Below are 6,996 nucleotides of genomic sequence, written 5' to 3'. Positions count from 1 at the left end.
AAAAAAAAAAAAAAAAAAAGGGCAATTTATTAAAATTGGTACTAAACAGCTCCATCAAAGCTATTGGCAGAGACAGAATGGAAATGGAAAAGATGAATATTGGGAGAGACTTCAAAAGGTGTAAGATTTCACACAGAACCTAAAAATTGTCTCCAGTATTTGCTTTCTCCAGGAAAAATGTTAAGATAGTGGAACAAATACGGTGCGGAGGGGTGATTTTAAAAGGTGTTTCTTATCCAGACACATACCTATCTGTATTTGCATTTCAGGCTCTGACACTGCAGATCTAGGGGTCCTATTTTATCCTATTATGAAAGGAAAGTCAGTTATTTCTTACGTTGGTAATCTTCTGAGAAACACCTTAAGGAAAGGGATTTCTCTCCAGTAACTGACTACTTATCATCATGGCTTGGCTTCACGAACGAAGATCTGGGCAGGGCTTTTCCCACGCTCACTGCAAGCGATGAGTGCACCCTTCGGGCCTGCGCGGTGGGTTTTTTAGGTGAGGCGCAGCGTGCGCAGAACTGGCCCCACCCTTTACACCTGAGGTTCATCTGCCAGGGCCCAGCGAGCTTGGACAGCGAAATCCTAAGGTCGTAGGTTTGGTTAGAGTGTCCTTCTCTTAGATGGAGCCTTACAAGGCTAAACAAGCTCCATCTGCCCGGGTTTGGAGTCAGAGTTGTCCTTCTCCTAGGATGGCTGCCCGAAGGCTAGTGAGCCCATCCTGCCCGTGGACACACTGTGTCTGACCCTTCAGTTGAGACCTGTCTGGCCTGGGACACCCCACCGGAGGCACATGCCACCACCAGCACAGCTCTCAACCTCACAAGGGCACACAAGCTCCTTCCCCATGGCAAGGGGGTGCCTGTGAAAGAGTCGCTGCTCTACCTCCGGACATCACAGACCCAGGCACGGGGCGCCGGGGCCTGCCAAGAACGGGAGTCCTGGAGGAGGAACTGACTACTTAACACTGCAGTCTCAAACATTTACTTACCTAGTTCACATCATCTGCATCCTAGCCAGAACGACCTCACTGGGCAAGAGCAGAAAGCTATGAGAAGACAGAAAGGGACCGTATGGGCGGGGAACTGTCTCCAGCGAGGTACCCTTCGTGACCGCTCACTCCCATCCCGGTTTGGCAAGGCATTTTGAATTAGAACAACCTCCTGTTTGAGTACCTGTGCCATACTGCCTGAACATAGCTGAACATCTGACACCATTGTGCAGAGACGCTGTGGAGCAGCTGAGGGACTTGGCAGTAATGACTTGGCAGTAATGACTTCCAAATAATCTGTGGGTTTTACAAATTTTTATGGGACTAACAGAACAGCTGCCTGCAACACTGTAGAGAAAACGCTGCGATTTACTCATAAGGCCTGTTTGATTAAAGACAACCTTTTACAACAGATTTCCTTATTTTTGTTTTAACTAACCTATACATGTTCTTGGATCTCTTCTTTAAGGCCACTGTTTCATTTGGCAGCTGGTTTGTTTGGGGCTAAAAGGTGCCGTATAAAAGGTTACTGAAACGCATTGCACAACCTAATTACATTAAAAAAAAAAAAAAGAAAGATACTGCATAAAACTAAGGCTTTTTAACTCCACGTTTGAAAAGCACACCTAACACTGCACTGCACCCTCGCAAAATGTTCTGACTCTTGGTGTCAGCAGCAAGCTGTTTGCTAACAAATCTCCTCCCACTGGGAAAAAAAAAAAAAGGAATTTGTCTTAAAGAGGCAAACCATGAAATACGTAGCATGAAGAAAGTCATCCCCCCACATAAAAATATGAAGGAGCATGCTTTGCAGCTCCTGGAGGCTTTGCCAGGGCCTTGGCTGGACTCGTCCCTCTTACAGTGGTCTGGCAGTGCCTGGCAGTAGCTGCTTGGTAAAGAGAGCATGTGAGACCCCGTTTGACAGCACCAGCAGGCATCCAGGTGATGTCAGAGTGAGGTTTGGGAAACGTGTGTCAGAGCTCTTATGGGTGTACAGGGAGAACCAAGAGCCAGCCCACCACCGAAACCATCTGCGTCATTTACGCAGTCACAACTTCTCACACATGAAAGCAACGCGTTACCAGGAAAGTCACGCTTGCCAGAAACCATGGGCTCAGCACACGCCCTAAAGGAGGAGAGCTTTGGGGACAACAGTGGCAAAAGACAGTTGGAAGAAATTTGAGGACTGAGAGTTCTGATGAGGAAGTAACCTGGTGAGGGGCAAAGGAGCAAATGTAAAATCATACTTTAAAGTGACTCTCTGCAGTTGCTCATCCCAGGCGTGCACCGTTGTGCCCGTGCATGTCTTAAATAAACTCCCTTGCACAGGCTTCCTATCTTATCTTCCCTGTTACCTCAAGCACTCACACATGAACACGCATTACAGAATATATCTTGTTTCCTTCTGTCTTGCTCTCTGCTCACACCCCCCCCCAGCTAATATTTTAAGGTTTGGGACAAGTATCAACTTCCCAAGTATTTCTTATCGAGGAGCTGGTGGAAAATCACCCAGGGAACCAAGAATGTGTCATTCGACATCTACCACCCTCAAGAAGACAAACAATATGAAGAATCTCACAATGCCAAATGAGGCATGCAGTTCACCTAGTTATTTGCTAGTGGGATAGAATGTCTTTCTTTAGAGCTGGCTGCCCTGATATTTATTCTGTTTAGGCCTCTGGAACTTCCTTACAGGCTAAAAATCAAGATGCAATCATAACTGCCTAAAAATACTTCTTATTCCTTTCTGGGTTAATATTACAAAGGCTACGCTGCCATTCTAACATTAGTGTTTTCAGTTATACTGGCAAACCCAGGGTGATCTTAAGACACGTATGCGCTACCTGTGTTTCGTTTCCTTAAGTTGCAAGAGATCAGAGTAACAAAAGAAAACAGGAAATTTTGCAAAAGTGAATGAAACTCCCTCATGCCAGTGAGAATCTGTACTATGGTTTAAAAACTCCTCTTTTCTGACCTCACTGGTAGCTCTGATACTGTTCATGCTAGATAATTTTCTACAAAGTTTCTAGTTCCTTTTCAGTGAGGAGAATTGGAGGTATTTTGTGGTGAACCTTTTATTTACCTTCTGTTCACCCAGTACCTGCTGGTACTCTCAAACCTTTTGTGCTGAGTGAAACTATATTTGGAAGTGGTAAAGCTCTCCATTCTTACGACTTCTTTCTTTTAGTGCTCTTGAAATGATGCCCATTCGGGGCATTTTGTTCAGGGAAAAAAGCTCAGTTTCACCCTTGACCTTAAATGACGGGCTATGTAGTGAAGAATCACAGTATGGTAGGAGTTGGAAGGGACCTCTGGAGATCCACCCCTTGCTAAAGCACGTTCACCTACAACAGGTTGGACAGCATCACATCCAGGCAGGTTTTGAATATCGCCAGAGAAAGAAACTCCACAACCAGTCCAGGCAGCCTGTTCCAGTGCACTGCCACCCTCGTAGTAAAGAGGTTTTTCCTCATGTTCAGATGGAGCATCTTTTTCAACTGCACCTGGTCAGTCAGTTTTTTATGCTCCATTTATTAATGACATTTAGGAGCATATGACTTTCACATTCTTGAAAAGAATTTACTGTATTAAATATTATAAAATCTTCAATCTTTAAATCTTAAAACAGTCAAATATGGAGGGTTGAAGCTCCCATCAGGCACTTCAACCCCTTAGCTGCCCGTTGGGAGACCTGAGAAATCAGGCACAGCTCCTGAGTCAGTAATCACAGGCAACCCTCAAACAGGGAGGAGTCAAAAAATTGAAAATGAAATTTTAAAACGCCTGCTGCATAGGTTAGTGCTGAGTCCCTCCTTCCCCAGGAAAGCGGTATGTCAGCATTTCCAGAGAGGCTCGCGGCACTGGGGCATCTTCTAAGCAGACATAGCTTGTGATCCACCCAGCTTTGCTTAAAACTGTAACTCTGTCACAGCATTATAGAAACACTTTCAGGTACAAAAGGGAGCTGAAAGGTCACTGAACCAGTTTAGAAAAACCTGATTTAAACTTGTTTGTTGGTATAAGACATCATTTTTTGCTTAGTCATTCTTGAGTGCAACAACACCACCACCACCACCAAAAACAGAAAAAGAACAGAGAGGATTTGTTTACTATCTGTTTACTAAGAGAAAAGCTAAATTAAGCTTATCTTTTAAAAATATAATCAGGAGAATAACAATGTCTGTGTGGAAATGTCTGACAAGTCAAGTTAGCTATATGGTAGGGATAATCTGATAAAGCAGAACAAGTATTTATTTTATTCTTGTCTTGGTTAAGCAGTCCTTCCAGGAGAAGACAGCTGTGGCAGATAAAACGTGGGCAGTGCAGGCCATCCAGAGCCGGGGGAGTGTACCGGCTTTACGGCTCAGGAGATGTGAGTGCCAGCTCTGTAGTCTCTCCAGTTCAAACAAACTTCCACCGGGAGGATAAATGATATGAAACAACCCACGTGCAGGAGCAAGGCATTAAAATTTGAAACTCTCTCAAGCATTTAACATGCCCCACTTCAGCTCTTACTCAGCAAACACAAAACATAAAGGAAATAAAAGACTTCTGTGATCCTTTTCTTCTTACTTCTACACAAATGACAGCTCTCCACCTGGCAGACTACCTGGCTATGCAACAAGGACACAACTTCCATTTGTTTGAGGAGCGCAAGACATCGGACTAATGTGGGACCAGAGTATCTCCTATGGTTGAGGAAAAAGCACCGTCAGCAATACAGCAGGGAAAGTCACTCCACGAAGGCGAGAGAAACAAACCACCGCGGGACGCTTGTTGTACCTCGATAGCCAGTGAATTCTTCAAACTGAATGGTCACACTGAAAATAAATTGGTAATTACTGGACCTAAGTTCCTGCACCTCACTTTAAACAGCTGTGGACTAGACACTTGATTAATAATTCAAAGCAAAGAGTGCAGAGTGAACACACCTCTGCAGAAAATGAGAGGAATATTCCTCTGTAACACAGATTTACAAAACAGTCTAAATGCTGCTTTGACACCCGAAGCATTCTTGCTGCATCCTGCACAAGCTGCCTTTTCTGATACGGGGAAAGCCATTTGCAATAAAACACTGTGTTTTAATAAGTCCCAGTGCCCTTGCTGTCTCACCTGCCAGATCCTATTTACCACTTCAAATGAATCCTTTCAGGGGGAAGAAATAGAGCATAGCAAAAGCAGCAATTTTGCGACGAAGCCAAACCATTTAATTCCACATGATCACTTTTTGTACAAATTTCCTTATCCCACTGACTCTGTGCGATTATGTTTCAAATTGGAGATTTGTTAACGGTTAGTGAGGCATTAATCACAGTATCAGAGGAAGAAAAAAAGCTGTACTTACTTTGCAAGGCTATAATCCTGGCAAACGGATCAATGAAATGGGTACAGCACGAAGAAGTAGCTACTTGTGGTGAAACTTTGCCGAGCAGAGGACTCTGTTAGCTTGCCTGGTCATTGACACCACTCCCACTTTCCCAACCTTAATTTGTGCACACACACACACTCCCTCTCACTCTCGCTTTCTGGTTTGTTTTTTTTCCCCCCCTTAATCATTCTTCACGGCAACTCCTACACTGGAGGAGCAAAATGATTCACACCAGAGTTGTCTTTGCCTGCCCAGCTACTGAAGACAACAACAAGCTGTGGCAGGAAGGAGCAGCCTTTGTGCATCGCCTTCAGCAAGCGCAGTACAAAAGGCACCAGACAAGAATGAACGAAGACTACGGAGGAGAGAATACAGGAGCGGATGAGCAATTAAAAGACCTTCTGAGCAAAACCAGTACTCCAAGTTACATTGGAATTGCCACTATTTGCAGAAAAATTGTAATTGTGAAAAAGACAGCCAGGAGCGTAGCTGGGCACTTTGCATCTCTATATACATTAAGGCAGCGTCTTAACTCTGTCTTTGTAAGGGGCATATGTGTGTATTTGGTTGCTTTAAAAGCCCAAGGCCAGACTGGAGTTAACGCTCAAGGGAAAACACAGCCCTTCTTTCTGCTGTAAATCAAGAGCTTTCTCCCACAGGCAGCCAGCTCCTCTGCAGAAGAGCAGCCTTTCCTGCTGCAAGCCATCCCCAGCGGTGGGAGGGGAGCAGAAAGTCCTATGCCTTCACGTCCAGGATGGGGACCATGGGGTTAGTGTTATACAGTCCATGTAACTAGTGATGAACGTGACAGGGTGACAGAAGGAACTGAGAAGAGAGGCATTTGTATAGCACAGCAGTCTGGTTTTATCTGCAACATGTACACGCGGTCCTTGGCAAGGAAGAGGTGGTCTATCCCTACTCCATGCCATTCCCTGGTCAGGCGTGGGAGGGAGGGCCGGTGGGAGAGCCATGGCTACACTTCAGTCCCCATGAGGAACCCGTGTTCCACACTACAGGCGCAGCTCAGGTTCTCTCCACAGTAACCCTAAGTGGTCCTGCGTGCTTTTAGGCTGCAAAAGGTAAATGCAAGATCATTGTGTTTGCTCTCCGGTTTGCAGTGCTGCCATGCCCAGCTGCCCAAATGAAAGGCTAGGAAACCAAAGGATGTGTTTTCACTGAAAGGGTGCCTCCTTGGTGACAGTGAGAATTGGGAGATGTTATCTCCTCCTGGAATGACACATTGCTGTGTTGCTTTTTTGAGTATAAATCACGCCACGTCACAGCATCCTGCTCAGATCCTACCCATGTTTCTTTCCAAAAGGTTCCTAAGCTCTTATTACCCAAAGGAAATTACATTTTACTTTCTGCTGTGATGCAGATGAGGTTCGCCTTCCATCATTACAGACAGCAAATTTAAAATGTGTATGCTTTTGCCGTGAATTCATGACAAAGACAGGGTGTGGATATGTATAAGCAATTAAAATAAGATATGAGCCACCTGGCTAAGCTGTGCCATCTGAGCCATTTATGTATCTAATTACGCCTTCTGAAAGAAATTTTGATGAAAATCCACAATAATGTTGGCTGCCAGGCTTTTACCAGATGTCTGCAGGCCAAACATTGCTGTCTCTGC

At 44.9% G+C, this 6,996-nt stretch overlaps 1 protein-coding gene across 1 annotated transcript in view; it reads right to left on the bottom strand.

Annotated features, from left to right (window-relative positions):
- SERPINB5 (serpin peptidase inhibitor, clade B (ovalbumin), member 5) overlaps positions 1–5,474 on the bottom strand; it is a 14,587-nt gene extending 9,113 nt beyond the window's left edge. The window contains exon 1 of the mRNA XM_010144927.1: positions 5,340–5,474. The gene's annotated coding sequence lies outside the window, so the exon portion shown is untranslated. The remainder of the gene's footprint in view (positions 1–5,339) is intronic.
- Between the last annotated feature and the right edge of the window lie 1,522 nt (positions 5,475–6,996).

This window comes from Buceros rhinoceros, unplaced genomic scaffold (assembly GCF_000710305.1).
Source record: "Buceros rhinoceros silvestris isolate BGI_N320 unplaced genomic scaffold, ASM71030v1 scaffold12260, whole genome shotgun sequence".
Taxonomy (NCBI): Eukaryota; Metazoa; Chordata; class Aves; order Bucerotiformes; family Bucerotidae; genus Buceros; species Buceros rhinoceros.
This window is presented reverse-complemented; position numbering and strand designations above follow the sequence as displayed.